The sequence below is a fragment of the Sander lucioperca genome, chromosome 24 (assembly GCF_008315115.2).
Source record: "Sander lucioperca isolate FBNREF2018 chromosome 24, SLUC_FBN_1.2, whole genome shotgun sequence".
NCBI classification, from domain to species: domain Eukaryota; kingdom Metazoa; phylum Chordata; class Actinopteri; order Perciformes; family Percidae; genus Sander; species Sander lucioperca.
The window spans coordinates 14,607,463-14,625,809 of record NC_050196.1 but is presented as its reverse complement, the minus strand read 5'-3'; the positions used below and the strand labels follow the sequence as shown (position 1 = coordinate 14,625,809).

General features: G+C 42.0%; 1 protein-coding gene across 4 annotated transcripts in view; it reads right to left on the bottom strand.

Moving 5' to 3' along the window:
* Positions 1–18,347, bottom strand: part of LOC116044484 (neural cell adhesion molecule 2) — a 397,500-nt gene that overhangs the window by 368,399 nt on the left and 10,754 nt on the right. For all 4 annotated transcript variants that reach the window (XM_035998698.1, XM_031291726.2, XM_035998700.1 and 1 more), the window contains one exon: positions 15,912–16,028. The gene's annotated coding sequence lies outside the window, so the exon portion shown is untranslated. The remainder of the gene's footprint in view (positions 1–15,911; positions 16,029–18,347) is intronic.

The window sequence follows — 18,347 nt, the reverse complement described above, 5'->3', positions numbered from 1 at the left end:
TAATGAAGATGTTTGACAATATCAGCTTAAGGACAACTTGTTTGCTTTTTCTGGAGATTTTATCTGCATCTCATGTCGAGCTCCAGAAAAAGCTAACGAGTGGACCAAAAGCTATTGAAACTACTATTTCCAAAGTCAAAATTAACTTTTATTTTCAAAGACAGTCCATTAATGACCAGGTAAAAATATTTTAAGTTGAAGTATAATTCCCAGAATAAAAGTTTTACTAAAATTAAAGTTTCATACAACAGTGTATTTAAAAAAAAAAAACATTAATTCTGTCAGATACCATTACGACCATGGAACTAAAAATAAATTATGATTCAATTCTTCTTTCTAAAGTGCACAGTCCTATCTACATAAAGATATTTTGGGGCATTTTTACATATTTACTGTAGAAAGTTTGAGTAACAGAGACATAAAAAAAGACTGCAACAGAGAAGAATGACAAGACAAAACCCAAAATGACCACACCGACATGGATCACTGAGTCCGCAGTGAGGCCCACTGTCAACACAATACTGAGCAAAAAAATAAAAAAAAATAACTTTCAATCTGCAACAGGCACCATTGAAAGAAATCATGATTCTCCTGCAACTCCAGGGGTTGTGCACACGATCTGAAAGTGGCCAAATTATTTAAAAGATATGAATAAGATCAGACACAAATGGCTGGCTAGAAATGTGGTCGCCATGGGAACAGCAGCTGGAAGATTGCTCTCATGTGGGGAATTATCAATCACATTGATTAAGTTTAACTGAACAAGACTAATTATGGGAAAGCTCTGTCAAGTGGCCTCATCTCGAAACTCACAAAACTACTGCTTTATGTTGGGATATCACAAATGATACAGTGAACAGAGTATTTTAAAATCTTCATATACATAGTCATTTTTAAAATAAGACAGAGGTAGGAAGATGCAAGCTTCTAATTTCATACACGGAGTGTAATCATCCCTGAATCCAATAAAGAGCTGGAGAGAGGTGCTAACATTAGCTTAAACTCTGATAGCCTCCAGGAACAGCTTCTCTGCTAATGTTACACAGTGGACGTGCTAGTCATGAACAGGGCTATGTAACCCCACAAACTAATGTAACTAGTTCCTTGAGGTAGGATTGTTTACTACAAGGAGGTAAGACATACTAATGCTTGCATGTTACAATAGAGCATATAAATACTTAAATCTATTCCTTCCACTTCTGTGTGTTTGTGGTTTTGGAAAGACAAAAAAAATAAATTAAAAAAAACTTGAGTTATGATTGGACAATTGCTGTTTGAGGTAGGGGTTTAGCCAATGGTCAGCCTTTATAGAAATAGAGAATGAATTGTTTTCCTGTCTTTTTCAATCCTTCCATGTCTCTTTACAGATTACAACCGTATGTGAGATAGATTTCCCCCCAGACACAGGTGAAGAGGATCTGATGTTAAACGTGGAGGCGTGCCAGCTGGTGTGTAATCACTGTTTTAACCTCCCTCTCGGTCATTAATCAAAGTCAACATACTCAGGCAGGAGATGTGATCCTCCAGCCTTGTCCACCCCAACCAACCGCTCCCAAACAAGGGAGCTGACGACCGGAAGGTCTGAGACAGGCAGCTAATTAGGGAAACCACAATGAAAAAGCTGCGGACCTAGATAAAAAGTATTTATTTAAATAAGTAGTGATTTAAAAAGTCAGTAAGTGTTAATTTGTTTGAAGCACAGCCTTGCCAGAGGCTGGACTTGCACCTGTCGTTTAAAATCTGCAGTGAGCACAGCCCACCCCACGTCACACAGAACGGAGTTGTTGTTTTTTTTGTTAGATTTCTTTAAATCCATGAATTTGCTCTTTGAATATTTTTAACCAGGAATGAAGCCAATTCCTAAAACATCTTTGTAGTCTGAATAAACAGCTTTTCATTTGTGAGTTTGATCTTTAATTGAGCCCAAGAGGCCTCTATGGCTACTTTTAATGAGCTATTGATTTACCTGAGTGTTCTTGTTTGCTCATTTGTATATATATTACATTATTTTACTATATTTGTCCAGAATTTCAATTACTGGCCAACCTGCAACGCCACTTTCCTTTTAATTTATGTCTGTTTCTTTTCTTACATCTGTGTATGTCCATTAAACCTCTGAGTAAACAAGGGAGTTATGAGCTGTGATATAAGGCGGATCTTTAGACATTGTGAATGTATTATGAATCTGGGGGGAAGTGACCAAAATTATTGGCAGAGCAGCGACACAAAATACCAAAAGCAAATTTCAACCACATACACTAAGTACAAAACAGTCCAAAAATAATGTTTAATTTATATAATTGGCGAGACACATAGCTGGTGTTTCGTTAATTATTTATATTTAGGATTATCAGCTGGTATTAAGATGCTCACAATGTTTGAGGCAGCAAGAGAGAAACTAAATGTGGATGAGGATTTACATAGTGTCATCCAAAATATTCCACGCTGCATTTAGAATAACTCATCTTTGCGCCACGAGTACTCCACAAGGCCCATTTCCTCCTCAGTCATTTCTGATTTACATCATAATTCAGTTATTTATTGAAACCAGAAAAGTATTAACTACTTTACATCTAGAGGATCTGGGTTCAAGAACCTGCAACCCCACAAAAACCTGGGTTTGATACTGCTCCATATAATTCAGTTTGTCTCCCAAGTCATCATTTATGATTTATTTTCATTAGGCAAGGCGCTGCTGCTGTTCAATTCATTCCTTCGCAATAAACAGTGACTGCGAAAACAAGCTGCAGCTTAATAAAATACTGCACGCATCTCCTTGAGTAGCGGCTGTGAAAAACGCTAACAGGTATCAGTTGTTGTCCCCCCCACCCTCACTCCTTCCAACAGTTGTAAAGTATGAAGCGCATTAGTGAGATAACACCTCTATTACTTTTAACAATATTGCTGCTCCTCAGTGGCAACCCGCTGTTGGTTGTTAGTCACACTTATCAACTCAAGGGAAGCACAACTTCAAAAAGTGCTCAGATCTGAGCCAAGCAGTCAGCCATTAGAGAAGAAACAACATATTAGCCTTGCTGTGTTTGATGGCTCCTTCTTCCAACTTAGAATGACAGTGTGAAATTAGACTAAACTGATTCGGAACAGACCTTGACAGTTCAACCTCAAGACAGCAGCGTAGGTCTTTTTTTCTTCTTGCATCTAGGTTTATTAAAAGTGTTTGTTGACTGCAGCACCGCTCTAACTGCAACCACAGTCCTGTCTGTGGCTGAATACCATGTTATATAGAGTAATACAGCATTTATCGAGATTTATTTCTATTATTAAAGAAATGTTTTTCTTTTTATCTTTATTTTATGTGGTCGTCTCTTATGGTTGGTTATAAAATAACTTGATAAAGGGTCAGGGAGACATTGTCATATGGGTTGTTAAGGTGAGAGGACTAAAAAGCAACTAAATAAACAAGTTGTGGTTTTCTTCCTGGAGTCTTTTCAGGCAACCAGTGGAGACTATGGGAAGTCAATGCTAGTGGCCAAGAAATACACTCCTGTTAATTAGTGAGCTTTAGAGATGCTGACAGAGCCAGGCTAGCCGTTTCCCCCTTGTTTCCAGTATTTATGCCAAGCTAGCTAACCGTCTCCATATTTACCGTACAGACATGAGATTGATATCGATCTTCATATCCAACTCTCGGGAAAAAAGAAAATATGCATACATCCTAAAATGTGGAACTAATCTACTAAAAAAAAAAAATGGATTTAGTTTTATAAGCATTAACAACTAGTGATATCTGACCATAAATCTATAGGTATATTTACATAGCCTTTACAATAAAACATTTGATACATAGCTAAAAAATAAGTATAGTGTAGTGACTGTGACAGACATAATTCACCTTTATTGTTTAATGTAATATGTTGTGTGTATTACGTGGGTTTAGGGATTGCGGTCCCTTTAAGCATGTGATGACGTCACGTGGGACCTGGGGGTTGGGTTGCTGGACGGCACCGTTTTGTGAATGAATTGTTTTCCCTATATAAATAAAAAACTTCTAAAAACTCCTCCGGCGGCTGAGAAGTATACGGCGCTCAAGACTCACCTGTTGAAAACGTTTGAGCTGTCAGACGCTGAGAGGGCCGGCAGGCTTTTCTCCCTTCAAGGACTGGGTGACAGCAAGCCGTCCGAGCTCATGGACCGTATGCTGGATCTCATGGGGGAGCACCGACCGGATTTTCTCTTCATTCAGCTTTTCCTGCGTCAGGAAAAGCTGAATGCACATGGACTGTTGGTGGATGTGAAGAACCGCCGTTTGGTTGACGCCGTCACGTTTTGTTCTTATATGTGCACCCTGAGCTACAGTGACTCTATACGGCTGTCTGGCATTCTCTCGGCCTCTGATGACTTCAACCGTCTGCTGGCCAGATTCCCAGCCCTCACTCAGCCTACTTTCTCTGCATCTGCCGTGAAGCATGGGGTGGAGCACCATCTCGCTACTACTGGTCCGCCCGTGTACGCCCGTGCTCGGCGCCTCGACCCGGCTAAGCTTGCCGTTGCAAAGGCTGAGTTTGCCAACATGGAGCGCCTGGGTATAGTCCGCCGGTCCGACAGCCCGTGGGCGTCGCCCCTCCACATCGTCCCTAGACCTGGCGGTGATTAGCGCCCGTGTGGCGACTACCGGCGGCTTAATGAGGCAACAACACCTGACCGATACCCGGTACCGAACATACAGGATTTTTCAGCGCACCTGGCTGGCAAGGTGATTTTTTCCAAAGTGGACCTCGTCCGGGGATATCATCAGGTGCCGGTACTCCCAATGGACGTTCCCAAGACGGCGGTGATCACGCCGTTTGGGCTGTTTGAGTTCCTGCGCATGCCGTTTGGCCTTAAAAACGCCGCTCAAACTTTTCAACGGCTCATGGATTTTGTTTTGCCTTTTCTTTTTGTGTATTTGGATGACATTCTGGTGGCGAGCACCTGGAGCACCTCCAGACCCTTTTTGAGCGGCTTAGCCAACATGGGCTAATTATCAACCCTGCCAAGTGCCAATTCGGTCTCTCCACCATTGACTTCCTTTACTTTACATGTCATTTAGCCGACGCTTTTATCCAAAGCGACTTTACAATTGCTACCTATGTCAGAGGTCGCACGCCTCTGGAGCAACTAGGGGTTAAGTGTCTTGCTCAGGGACACATTGGCTGATGTATCGCAGTGATTTGAACCCCGATCTCTCACACCAAAGGCATGTGTCATATCCACTGCGCCATCACCACCGACTTCCTGGGACACAGAGTCACCAAGGATGGTGCCGTTCCTCTTCCATCAAAGGTGGAGGCGGTTGTTCAGTTCCCACGCCTGCTCACTGTCAAGTCCCTGCAGGAGTTCCTCGGCATGGTGAATTTTTACCATCACTTCATCCCTCGAGCCGCTCAGCTCATGCGGCCCTTGCACGAGGCCTTGCAAGGTAAGCCCAAGCATATTGTGGTCTGGACTGTGTGCAGGGACAGGGCTTTTGCTGCCACTAAGGCGGCCCTGGCGAACGCTGCCATGCTGGCGCATCCTTATCCTGCGGCCTCCATCGCCATCACCTCGGACGCCTCGGACTACGCTGTCGGTGCTGTTTACGAACAGTGGGTGGGCGGTGCCTGGCAGCCGCTGGCTTTCTTTAGCCGTCAGTTGCGTCCCAGTGAGCAGAAGTACAGCACTTTCGACCGGGAGCTGCTGGGTCTCTCTCTGGGTACCTCGCCATCAGACACTTTTGTTCCCTGCTTGAAGGTCGACACTTCACTGCTTTTGTGGACCACAAGCCACTGACTTTTGCCATGGCGGCTGAGCCGTGGTCCGCCCGCCAGCAACGTCATCTGTCCTACATTTCGGAGTTTACTACGGACTTACAGCACGTTGCCGGTAAGGACAAGCAAGTGGCGGACTGCCTGTCACGGGCTGTGGCGAGGGAGGTCCACCTTGGTTTGGATTACGACCGTCTTGCAGCGGATCAGGCCACGGACCCGGACGTGCAAATCCTGCGGACCTCTGATACGGGGCTGCGGGTTGAGGACATTGTTTTTGGCGAGGCCAGCATCACGCTCCTGTGTGACGTTTCCACAGGCAGTCCTCGGCCGATCGTTCCCACAGTATGGAGACGACGTGTGTTTGATGCCGTCCACGGACTCTCCCACCCGGGTTCCAAAGCGTCTCAAAGACTGATTGCTGCTAAATTTGTTTGGCGCGGTCTCAAGAAGGACGTTAGGGACTGGGCTAACACCTGTGTTGAGTGCCAACGGGCCAAAGTATGCCGCCACACAAGCCCCGTTGGAGTTGTTCCCTGTTCCGGAGCGACGTTTTGACCATGTGAACGTGGATCTGGTTGGTCCTCTGCCTTCCTCTCACGGTTTCACATACCTGTTGACCATGGTTGACAGGACCACCTGCTGGCCTGAGGCTGTGCCACTGACGTCTGTAGCGTCTGTCGAGGTGACACGGGCGTTTGTCGGCACCTGGGTTGCCCGTTTCGGCACTCCTTCGGACATATCCTCGGACCGGGGGGCGCAGTTCACGTCTGAGCTGTGGAACGCTGTTGCTCGGAGCCTCGGAGTAACGCTCCACCGCACAACCGCATATCACCCGCAGGCTAACGGACTCTGTGAACGTTTTCATAGGTCGATGAAGGCTGCCCTGCGTGCCAGCCTTAAAGACGGCAACTGGGTCGACAAGCTCCCGTGGGTGATGTTGGGCATCAGGACTGCGCCAAAGGAGGACCTTCAGTCCTCATCCGCAGAGCTTGTTTATGGAGAGCCGCTGCGGGTTCCAGGGGATTTTGTCCCTAGCACCACGGTTCCTTGGTCTGCTGCTCTCCAGAGGTCTGTTCTGCTGGACAAAGCGAGGCTTTTCGCTCCTGTCCCCACTTCCCATCACGGCCTCCCTCGGTCGCATGTCCCGGCTGGGCTGCAGACTGCTGACTATGTGTTCATTCGCCACGATGCCCACAGGGGGCCGCTACGCCCGCCCTACGATGGCCCGTTCCGGGTTTTGAAGGCCGGCGACAAATATTTTGTGGTGGACAGAGGCGGCAAGCCAGAGCAGCTCTCCATCTACCGCCTTAAACTGGCTCACTTGGACGTGGCCAGGCCTATTGACTTGGCCCAGCACCCACGGCGTGGACGGCCTCCAGCTCTGCCCCCACCCCATGCTCCCCTCCCGCCCAAGCCTCGTACACTCCTTTCCCCACGCCCGGGCCATTTCGGGGCGCCTGCTGCTGTTGGGGCACCTCGGCCTCTGGTGCAGCGCAGCCGTTGTGGCCGGTTGATACGCCCGCCTCCCCGTTGACTGTTTGTTTCCTTTTCTGTTATGGTGAATTCTGGGGGACGTGTGTAGTGACTGTGACAGACATAATTCACCTTTATTGTTTAATGTAATATGTTGTGCGTATTACGTGGGTTTAGGGATTGCGGTCCCTTTAAGCATGTGATGACATCACGTGGGACCTGGGGGTTGGGTTGCTGGGCGGCACCGTTTTGTGAATGAATTGTTTTCCCTATATAAGTAAATGAGACACGCATTCGTGTGCTCAACGTGAGAAGTTGTCTCTGTCAAGATTACTACAATTCCACAATAGGGTAATTCTTTGCTGATTATAGCTGAAAACAAGCCTGTTATGTTACTTGTGTGCTCACAGGTATAACGGAGCTAAATAAACCTGTAACAGCATCAGACGGTTAGTGATTCAGCCGTTTCCTGCACTGTATCAGAACTGCTGCCATGCGTTTCTGAATATTAAGTGCTTTATGCTAGACTCAAACAGAACTTTTATATATAATCTGCATGTGAGCATGTCCTACCCAACTGTGAGGTTTTGTCAGTGGTGTATATCTTATTAACTTGTATTAACTTGACACCATGTGGTTCTGCTGTATGGTTCTTTCCTTTTCCGAATGAGTGATAACAAAATGCAAAGCTACGCTCTGCTGCATCCAAAACCGCGCCTACATGCTCTCCTGCTGAGGCCTCTTACAGATGTTGGCAACTCAAGTCACTAAAGACCCTGGGGAAAGAATTGAGAAGGGCCAAGGAAACAGTGCTGCATTCAAAGTCACTTAAAAACTCACAGAAGTGACAAAATATAATGAACTGTGTTGCAAAACAAAATAGAGCTATAATGCACATATTCAGCATGTCAGTCAGAGCATATATGACACTGTTCTTTCAAGCTTTGATTATGTTTTCACAAGACACTGGTTCCTCTGCTTTCTCCTATAATTTACTATGTTTTATTCATAAAGTGGGTGGTGTACTGTATGTCTTCAGCTTCCCCAATCCTTTGCTTTCTCCTATAATTTACTATGTTTATTCATAAAGTGGGTGGTATACTGTATGTCTTCAGCTTCCCAAATCCTTATCGGTGTTCTCTGTACCCAGCTGTGGCATACTACTTTACTTCCATCATCCACAAACCTGAAAATACCGCGCGCCAGTGAGGGGCGAGTTTGGTCGAGATAAGTTTGTTTGCTCCTCTCTGCCTCTAGGGAGCCCATGGGGAGCCCAATACACTCCATTCAGCTATCAGAGCAGCGAAGGGCATTTCGGACATCAGAGCAGATTATTTGTGTGTGTTCACAAACGGTGTCAGCCTGTCGGTCTGACCAGGCAGACCGACTGAACAATTAGTCACAGGGGACATAGGTGAGGTAGTATGTAGTACTCCACTATTTGTCATTGCTTGTTGTTTCTACACTTTAAATTTAGAAAAAAATGTATTCAAAATCTTTAGGAGGTGCTAGTAGACAGGTTTTTTCCCTTTGGAAAAAGTCAGGCTAGCTGTTTCCCCATTTTCAGTGTTTATGCTAAGCTACATGTACGTTAACGGTCTCCTACACCAAACAGACGTGAGACTGATATCCATCTTCTTATCTAACTCTCGACATCAAAGCCAATAAGCATATTTCCCAAAATGTTGAACTATTACATAAGAAAGAATTACTTGTGAAATTTGACTAATCAATAATGAAAATCATTAGGTGCAGTCCAAGATGAATCAACCACGGCAGAAGAACCAAAATAGTGAGATTATCAGGGTGTGTAGGTATAATTACATTCCTTGCATTGAGCATGCTTTCACTATTGAGTCACTATCGTACTCTTAGTATAGAAACTAACTGCAGTACAGAAGATGTAGAGTAACTGATATTATGGCCATTCAGCCTTCTTTCAACTCACGCGATGTAATCAAATCTGGTTTTAAAAAGGTAGTGTTTTTCAAATAGGAATATCTTAAAGTGTGTTCAGGATTTCAGTTCCATCCACTGTGGTGCTGCTAAAATGTAAAAACTGTACATTCAATCTCCCATTGAAAAGGCCCTCTTAAGAATTTCTCTGGCTCAGGTGGGAAAAGCATCTGCAGAAATAGGCTCTTTTGCGCCTGAACCTTCTGCTTCTGTAGCCAGAGGGGACTTTTGTGAAGTGACAGTGGAGTGGATGGCCTGGGTCATCTGCTATTATTGTATTTTTTGTGTGAAATTGCTACATCAATGAGGGCAGGGAGGTTCGAAGTAGAGAGGCTTACTAAATGTGTTCCAGCATCTCTGATATTCAGGAAAGGTTTTTTTTGCGTCTGACTTACTACAGTGATGAAAAACAAAGTGCTAGTTTGAATAGTTGGAAACGAGCTACAGTCTGCAGGTAACTACGAGTACAATAGAAACATCCATTGATTTCTACTGTGAAACTCATACTAAGTCTTGTCCGTCCAAGTGAGGAGAAAATATGTAATGTCAATGGCCATGTTTAGACCATTTTAATTACCACAGAAGAAGAAATCCTTTGTAGTAATTTTTTTACGATTTACCTTATCAATATGAAAGTATTAAGAGACTAATTGTTGGACAATAAAAAAATACACACACACGCACGCACGCACACACACACACACACACACACACACACACACACACACAGATGACTACAAAAAAGTTAAAGATCACCAAATGTATTAGAATTTGTTCTCAAGGGACCGTCAATATCTGTAGTAAATTTCATGGCAGTTCATGGTTGTCAAGATATTTCACTCAGAACTATGGCGACCATGAATGTCTGTACATTAATTCATGGAAATCCATCCAATAGGTGAGATAGTTCTGTTTAGAACAGACCGCTAGCATGGCTACGAAATTGTTTGGTGTTCCTTTAATAGCAAGCTGCATTCTTTTGAATAGATTGAAAGAAATTGTGTTGAACCCAATGTTATGTCCCAAACTAACACAGATGAAATGACTGAAATCATGCACTGCATTCAAGAAAAATACCTGTCTGCTCTCAGTTATCACCACCATCTTTTTGCACAAAACTGCTGTTTATTGTGTGGATAGTCCTTTGATGAAGGATTAAGTTTCTTAGTTCTTTACTTCTTAAGGTATAAAAAATATATATATATATATATATATATATACACACACACATACATCCTTGAGTAAGGTCTATGCCCATTCACTGGATGCATTAAGAAAGAACATTCATTGTTCCCTTAGTAAATTACAACAGCATTTAGTCCATCCTCACCCAGAAAACGACGCTATGGGTTGATTACGCAAGTAGCTCACAATGACCTGCAATTACGCTTGTTAGGCAAATCGTGGCTCTAGTAATTATCGCAAGAGCAAATGAGGAAGTGAAGTGACCAAGTATAATTCCGCATAGGGGGGGAGGTTGGGGTGATAGATGGGTCAAACAAACAGGACTTTCACTTAGGAGACCAGGGTTCGTGTTCCATGTGAAACCAAAAGTAATTTTGAAATTACCTTTACGGACCTTATTTCGTTACGCAATGATGTCCGTAATCTCACATCCTCATTTTAGTAGTTTCTCACTCATTTTAAGCCAATCCCTGATGTTTTACTAACCCTAACTATGTTTGTCGCCTAAACTTAACTAGTTCCATTTCACGTTTACTTTGCATTTAAAACTGTGCCTGTTATGTCAAATAGAACGATCACATGATTACGATCACATGATAAAACGGCCACCGTGCGGCAGTAAATACAACGGTCAAATGTGTTATTTTGGTAGCCTTAACAGGGCAAACTCCCATCAAGAAGGATGTGAATGAGACACTGGAGCACTGGTTGTTGCCAGCAGCGTCATTGGTTTCACCGGTAAATAGAGCAGACCATCTGTCCAAGTCCTTTGGTAATGTCTATTATGTCGGATTCATCAGGTCAAAATCCTGTTCTGAAGATCAAAATAATTGAAGTCTGAGATGGTCTTTAGATGTAACAAAATAAATCTGGATGACAGAAGGTTAACCACTCAGGTCTTTAAACTAGTTGTTAAGAAACCGCAATACTTCAGGGACAAAGTATGTCTTAGCAGATACTCGTTTCATGGAAACAAGACAGTAAGTGGTCATTCCTCATAAAAAAATAAAACTTGACTTAATAAAATGACAGCTGAAAGTTCCTGCTTGAGACTTTTTCTCAGTAAATCACTTAAAGTCAGAGAACAAATTACTTTTCATTAAGAAATGCAAAGACAAGACGCAACATCTTCGTGACAAGCTAATTTAAATGGCAGCTTCAAAGTGGCAAAGTATCAGATACAAACAAATTCAATGTTCTGTTTTTTTCAGTATTAATTACATTTTCACACTTGAACATAGAACTTCAGACGGGAATACATTATTTTCTGCCATTTATCCAGAGAAATATCCACAAAATCTGAATGTAAATGCCCATAAACCACCTTCATTTCCACAAACTGCTGCTCATCTCTCACCATGTCTCTTTCATGTCTTCAACTGATGGTAGAAATAACCACATAGTTTGATGGGAGAAATAACCACAGTATTTGTATTTTAAGACATTATGCTAGTAAAAAAAAAACTGACGAGTGCACCATCATAGAAAATGTATCATTCAGATTTGAAATCACTGGCACATTGATAGTTCAGGCAGAAAATACACCTACTAATTTCATTCCAAGCCTTGATTGTGGGAGACTTTAGATTAGGACTGCATTTATTTTAATGATGTCTTGTCTGTTCAGCACATAAGTAGAGCCAGTAATGAACAGCTACTTAGCCTGGCACTGTATTTACATGCTGTATCCTCATATGACCTTTCAAAATAAATCCACTATCTACTGAAACTGGCTAAATCGAGGATTTTACAGAACAGACTGCCACATTTTTATTCCATTTCTCAATTACAGGACTGGGTGAGCGCCGCAAGAAGACAAGACCGTAATGATCAAACACAGACACACTCAACTTCCTGCGCCCTCTCAACTCATTTGTCCTCTCTCACCGTCTGCTGCAACATGGCTCAAAGCTGCAAAGTCTCGACTAAAGAGCAAAGGTCCTTAAAGCACACAGACATACGTGCTCAAGGCTAAAACATTTCAAATCTTACATGCAGTTTGGTTTGAAGAACTTTCATGACATTCAAGAGCTTTATAAGGGCTGAATTTAAGAGCATCTGCTTGGCACTTAGTAGTTAGTTGGTAGTTACTGCTGCTACACTTATCAAGCTTCCTGTTATTGTACGACACATTTGCAGTTTGTTTTCGCTTTTAACATTACAAGAAGGCGGCTTTCAGGAGGAGGACTAACTGACGTATGTGGAAAATATAACACTATCTCAGGTAAATTTGTCTGCAGTTGCTAAAAGTGTAAACTTGCCCAAATCCAATCCAAAGCTGCTAACGTTAGCCTAAAGTCTAGGAGCATCCTGGCTTCTACACAGTGGAGAAATTCACAGTGGATGTGGTAGTTGGGAACAGGGCTCTCTTTATGTAACATGTGACTGCACAAATGAATGGAATCTATGGAGTTAATGATGTACTCTTTGGCCTTGAAAGTAACGCTTGGTTACTACTTTAGGTAGTAAACCTACTTAGCCTTATTTGCCTACATTTGCAGTTTAAGTTAAAAGGAGATCACTGTTCCTAAAACTTATATTTGTATTTTTGTTTTTGGAACAATCAATTGGACATGCAGGTTTTTGTGCACCTCCCCTTAGACGTACCCATTTTTTCACATGCTTTTATCGTCTTTCTTGGATTTTGGCTATTTAAAGATTTGCTTCATCCAATCTACTCGCTTCTGACTGAGCAAAACATGTACAGTGACGATCTGAATAGGGAACACCAAGGTTGTCAAGGAGCAAAATTCATGCATCTCCAGCCAAGATCTCAGGGTAGTTACTTTCTTTAAAAACACATAATTCATATACTTAGCAGCTGGACATTCACAGAGGCCACAAAGCCACAAATGTGCATCTGAATAAAACATGCATCATAAAATCAGATAACAGGGACTTTTCTAAACCCCATGGGCCCATATAAAAGTTACACATCACTGATAAACAAAATTAATTGCCCTCTCACTTTCCTGGAGTTAATTGCCTTTGGGCGTTTCATTCTACAGCTTAACTCCTTGTTTGTTTTTATAGTATTTATTCATATAGCAAATTATCATTCTTTACGCTCCCTCCCTCTCTCTCGTTTTGCTCTCAAGCTCTCTCAATTTTCCTTTCCAGCCTAATCCGGAGGTTCAAGGTGAGCAGCAGTAGACATTTTCTATCATGAATAAACCATTTTATGCTCTCTCTCTCTCTCTCTCACACCACTATTGAGCAATTTATTGTTTGAATCAGTGCCATGGGGAATGTATTATTACCATGTGTTTTAAAAAGTAACCCAATGGTCAAGTTGAAGCACATACTCTTCTGGGTTAGGAGTCATATCATTTGTACACAATTTTGTAAAAAAATCTGAAACTTTAAAGGGCATCAACAACAGTCAAATAAAATGTTATTTTCGGCCACAAAGCTCTTCTTCATTCTTCCCCTGCTCTACAACCAGTGGTATCAGTTTGGCGAGGGTCTATCTTTTATTAAAGATTTCCCTGGCAGTACTGCCTTCTCCCCATATCAAATTAATGCAAAGGCATGCTTTGCATTCTTGCCATGTTTCAGATACATAAGACTCTGCATGCAATAGCAAAATAATACAATTTACACCATGACCTGGGCATATTTTAGCTCGTTACCAACTGGCTGTGTGGACATTATAGCTGTCAGATAGCTTAAGTAGAAAACGACTCATCGACGTAATAATAAAATGACATGCTTTTATAATTGCCAATTTAGGGATAAAGTATTGTTTTGGCAGGCTCCAGAAGTTTAAATGAAATGCAGGTTTTTAAATTTTCAAACTGAGTTCCAGCAAAATGTCTCTAAAGATACTACTTCAGTCAATGAACTACCACACTAAAACTCAGAGCAGATCAACTTTTTAAGGCAAAGATTTCCTATTCAAAATTCAGTGTCAGTAAGCAACTTCTTTGTGCTATTCCTTGGCTTCAAATGCTATAATATCACAGAAAAAAACAAAAGTAGAAATAACAAAAACTGAAATAAGGAAGACAAATACTGCTATCCATCTCTATTTGCACTTTCTCTTTTCTCTCGCCTCAGCTCAGTGAGTGGAGACTGAGTAGCTTTCTTGCAAAGCTATGCTTACCCCTTGTTTTTCAGTTCGTAAAACTTTTTTCTATTGGCAGTAAGAGACGTGAATTGTACGGCACAAGAGAGGAGGTTGCAGTCCCGCTGGTCATAGATGTATACTGTACATATGGGAAGATTCATGAAGATGTTGGGCTTAAATGTGTGGAGGAAGTTTGACATTTCTAACGGATCAAACCCTTCACAAAGGCAGTAATTTAATAAACTGCAAATGTACAAAATCCTGGAATAGTAGCTTTGTTAGCCAAAGAACCATGCAAATGAGGTATGTCTGAAAGTCCAGCTCATACATCATGTTATACACTGTCAACTGAGCCTTCCACACCCGTCACGTCTCCCTGTATATGGCTTCACACTCACATTACCGCGGACGTCTGCTTACAGTTAAATCTACTGACAGAAACCCTCTCCACCTGTATCAGTTGTGCTCAGTTTGAATGCACCCTGGAGGGCTGTATTGTCTATGTTAATTCACACTGGTGAATTATCATAATGCTCCCCAAGTGTTAGTTAACATGTTGCTATGGATTCCTAGCTGTCGCACAGAATTCCCGCAGCAGGGAACACCCCCATGAGCTGAATCATACCGACAGACAAACTGTAACTGCATTTGCTTTGTGACAGAAATAAAGCTAAGTACGCGTCAGAAACGCTGTTCATGGCTTGTTCACGATGTCCAAGTGAAGGGAGCTTTCTAAAGTCTGAAAAAAAGGCTTGGAGGCAACTAATTTAAACAGAAAGCCTGTGTTAAAGGCTGGACATGTGGAGTTTGAAAAAAAGGGTGTTTACCAAGGAGATTTTAATGAAAATAGCCATCCAGTAGCATTATAGGAAGTGTAAAAGACAATGCTTTTGGAGCTTAACCCATACTAGGGACTAAAAGTCTAAATATCTAGGTCTGAGTACTTTATAGTAGCTAAAAAGCGCAGCAAACTGCAACATAGTTTTTGAGACTTCCCTTTGTTAGTCAAAGATCAACATAACCTGAAATATAACAACTTGACCTTATTCTGACTTATTAAAAACACATTTTTGGATCTCTGGAAGACTTTTTAACACGATTTACAACCTTAAATCTAGCAAAAAGCTTGCAGAGCAGTGGTCACACTTTGGCCGTGGTGTTTAATGCATGCATTTATTTGCTCTCACACTAAGAAGCTTTACCTTGAAGACAGAGTTAGACAAGTGCAGATCAGCTGGGCATCATGTGTTCTGTGACTGCTCCTTAAACCAGCAAAAAAATAAAAATGAACTAAACAAGCTGGGCTAAATAGAGAAAATGTTTGACCAAAACGTGAGAGATTTGCATCATGGCTTACCTTACAGTTTCACACACACAAAAGCATACATGCGGTCACAGTACTTAAACACCCCCCACCCAGCGCACCCCACTGGTGTCCATGTCTGAGTGATTAATGGTTGTTCATTGTACCCCACACTCACCTGCATTCAGATGTTTGATTGATGGGCCTGTATGCATGACAGATGGACAGATTTGGCATGGCAGAGCACCCAGGCAGGGAGTGACACCTCGGTTCTGCCGCCATCAGCAGCCACTTCCTGCTTAGCAAGTACAGGGAGAGGAAATTATGAGTGAGAGAGAGGGGAGAAAAGAGAATGAATTTGTCATTTTCAAAGTGTCATTGCAAATGGCTCACATTTTGTTTTGTTTCTCATTTGAACTGGTCAAAACAGCAACTGACATTTTGTGGAAGAAAAAAAAAACATATCACTGAGAAAACATGAAACCAACATGACGGGTGACCAAGTTTATGTGCCCTGACGGCATGTGGTCACATTACATTTCCGTCCTACGAATACTCGCTATATATTTGTTTTTATGTTGTGTGATATTGATTAGATGAATTTAATGCAGGTTCAATAGACCTAATGGGGGTTTTGTGCACTGACTCTAGGGCAAAACACAGTCTGCCTGTGCTGACTTTGGTGATTGACACAGAGGATGTCAAAGATAAAACTGTATTCATGATGTTGTAATGTCATGTCTTTTGTCTGCAACTCATTGTTGTTGCTGTCTGAAAAATAGACTTTTAATCTCAACAAAGACTACGCCTTTTCTGAGGTTTTCCCATTTATGTCTGCGCCTAAAAGTGGAATATCGTGAAAATACCTGCTGAGAACTCTACATATGTGAACCAATATGCATCATTCCATCCATTTCAAAAACAAATCTTATTTAGTGGTATGTGACATTATGTCTCTACTATCCATCCATACCACTAAAGCTCACAGTGCTGCATTTGAGCTACAAGACAGAAGCAGAGAGAGACCCTCTATTCTGGGTTGCTGAAATGAAAGCGGTGGTTTCTGTTAGAGCGGCAGACAGAGCCATAAATCATATGTCTACTAATGGCAGCTCCAAATGGGCCCTCTCATCAGACAAGACAAGTGCCTTGCTTTTTGTGCTACTTCAGGCTCCACTATAACATCTGTGCGCTCTCAAGCAACTGTGCATGAGATATGTGTCGCCCTTGTATTCATTAGGAATTGTCTACTGAGCACTTACAGTTCAATTTAGTGTAATTTAGAGCGTATCTGAGAAGCAGACTGTGGCCAAAAGAAAAACAACTTTTCATCATCGTCATGACAAATTTAAAAACTTTAACTACATTTTCATTGAGAACTTTGACTCTGGCTACTTTAAAATCAGAATTTTTTTTTGATATGTCAACAATATAAAATGTTAGTTTTAAAGCTTGCATACAGTGATTAAGTGTGTTACAATACACTTAGATTTGCAAATCACAAACATACTCTTGCTTTCTTATGGGATCTTTGTAAAATATTGACGTTTTAAGGCAATAATCAGAGAGAATATCTACTCTACAGTGCTATAGGACCATACAAAATAAAAACTGCAAAATTTTTAAGTGACCTGAAACCAGTCACAGCGAGGATGAGGGCTTTCAAGTGCACTCGTGACAAGATGAGGATAATCCAGCGGCTGATACGACAACCCACTCCAAACCATAAATTAAAAGTCATACTGTATTCTGCAGCCTGCGAGACCATGGCACAATTTGATGTCTAACCCCAGAAGGGGTCAGTGTCTCTTTTTGAGGACCAAAACCATTGAATGTTGGTCTTTTGTTCCATTTGGCAAGCGTATAATGGAGTTTGAGAGGGGTATGCTGGTGCAGTATGGAGATAGGGACTGAATGGAGGAGAATGTAATTACTATACCTGTCTATGCAACAATGGCTAACCACCTTTGTCGGCCCTCACTCCACTTAAAGAAGCCAGACAGCAAGTGCTGTTGGATTGTGAGAGCACAAAAGCCGCCCTTGCTGCAACTCCCAAATCAGTGTCTTGTGCTCGTTCTCAGACAAGAGAAAAAGAATATGTCAAATTCCTTTTTAAAAAGTAGACGTGTGTGTGTGTGTGTGTGTGTGTGTGTGTGTGTGTGTGTGTGTGTGTGTGTGTGTGCATCTCGATGTGAACTGTCTACTTTTCTAGCAGCACTGGCAATGTGTAATCTTATCTACTTTGTTACATAAAAAAAAAAAAAAATGATGATGATACCTAAAATTATAGCGGGCATTTATGCAAACAAAAATAAATTGCAACAACTTAAAGGGGAGGTAGAGATTGTATCAAATTTAAGAATAACAAAAAACAAAATATTCTGCATTTCTTGTGCATCATTTTCTACATGCTCTCCAAATTCTGCTCAATTGTCTGGTATCTTTAAAAACTTTGGGATCTTTGCAAGATAGTTAAATAAAGCCCTGTGGGTTTAAACAATGGTTGGCTGAGTTTGTATATGAGGTGACCCATTAGAATGAGAGTGGTTAAAGACATGGGTACAGGCAATATTAAGCCCTCCATCTGCACAGCAGTAAAGCCCATCACTTTAGT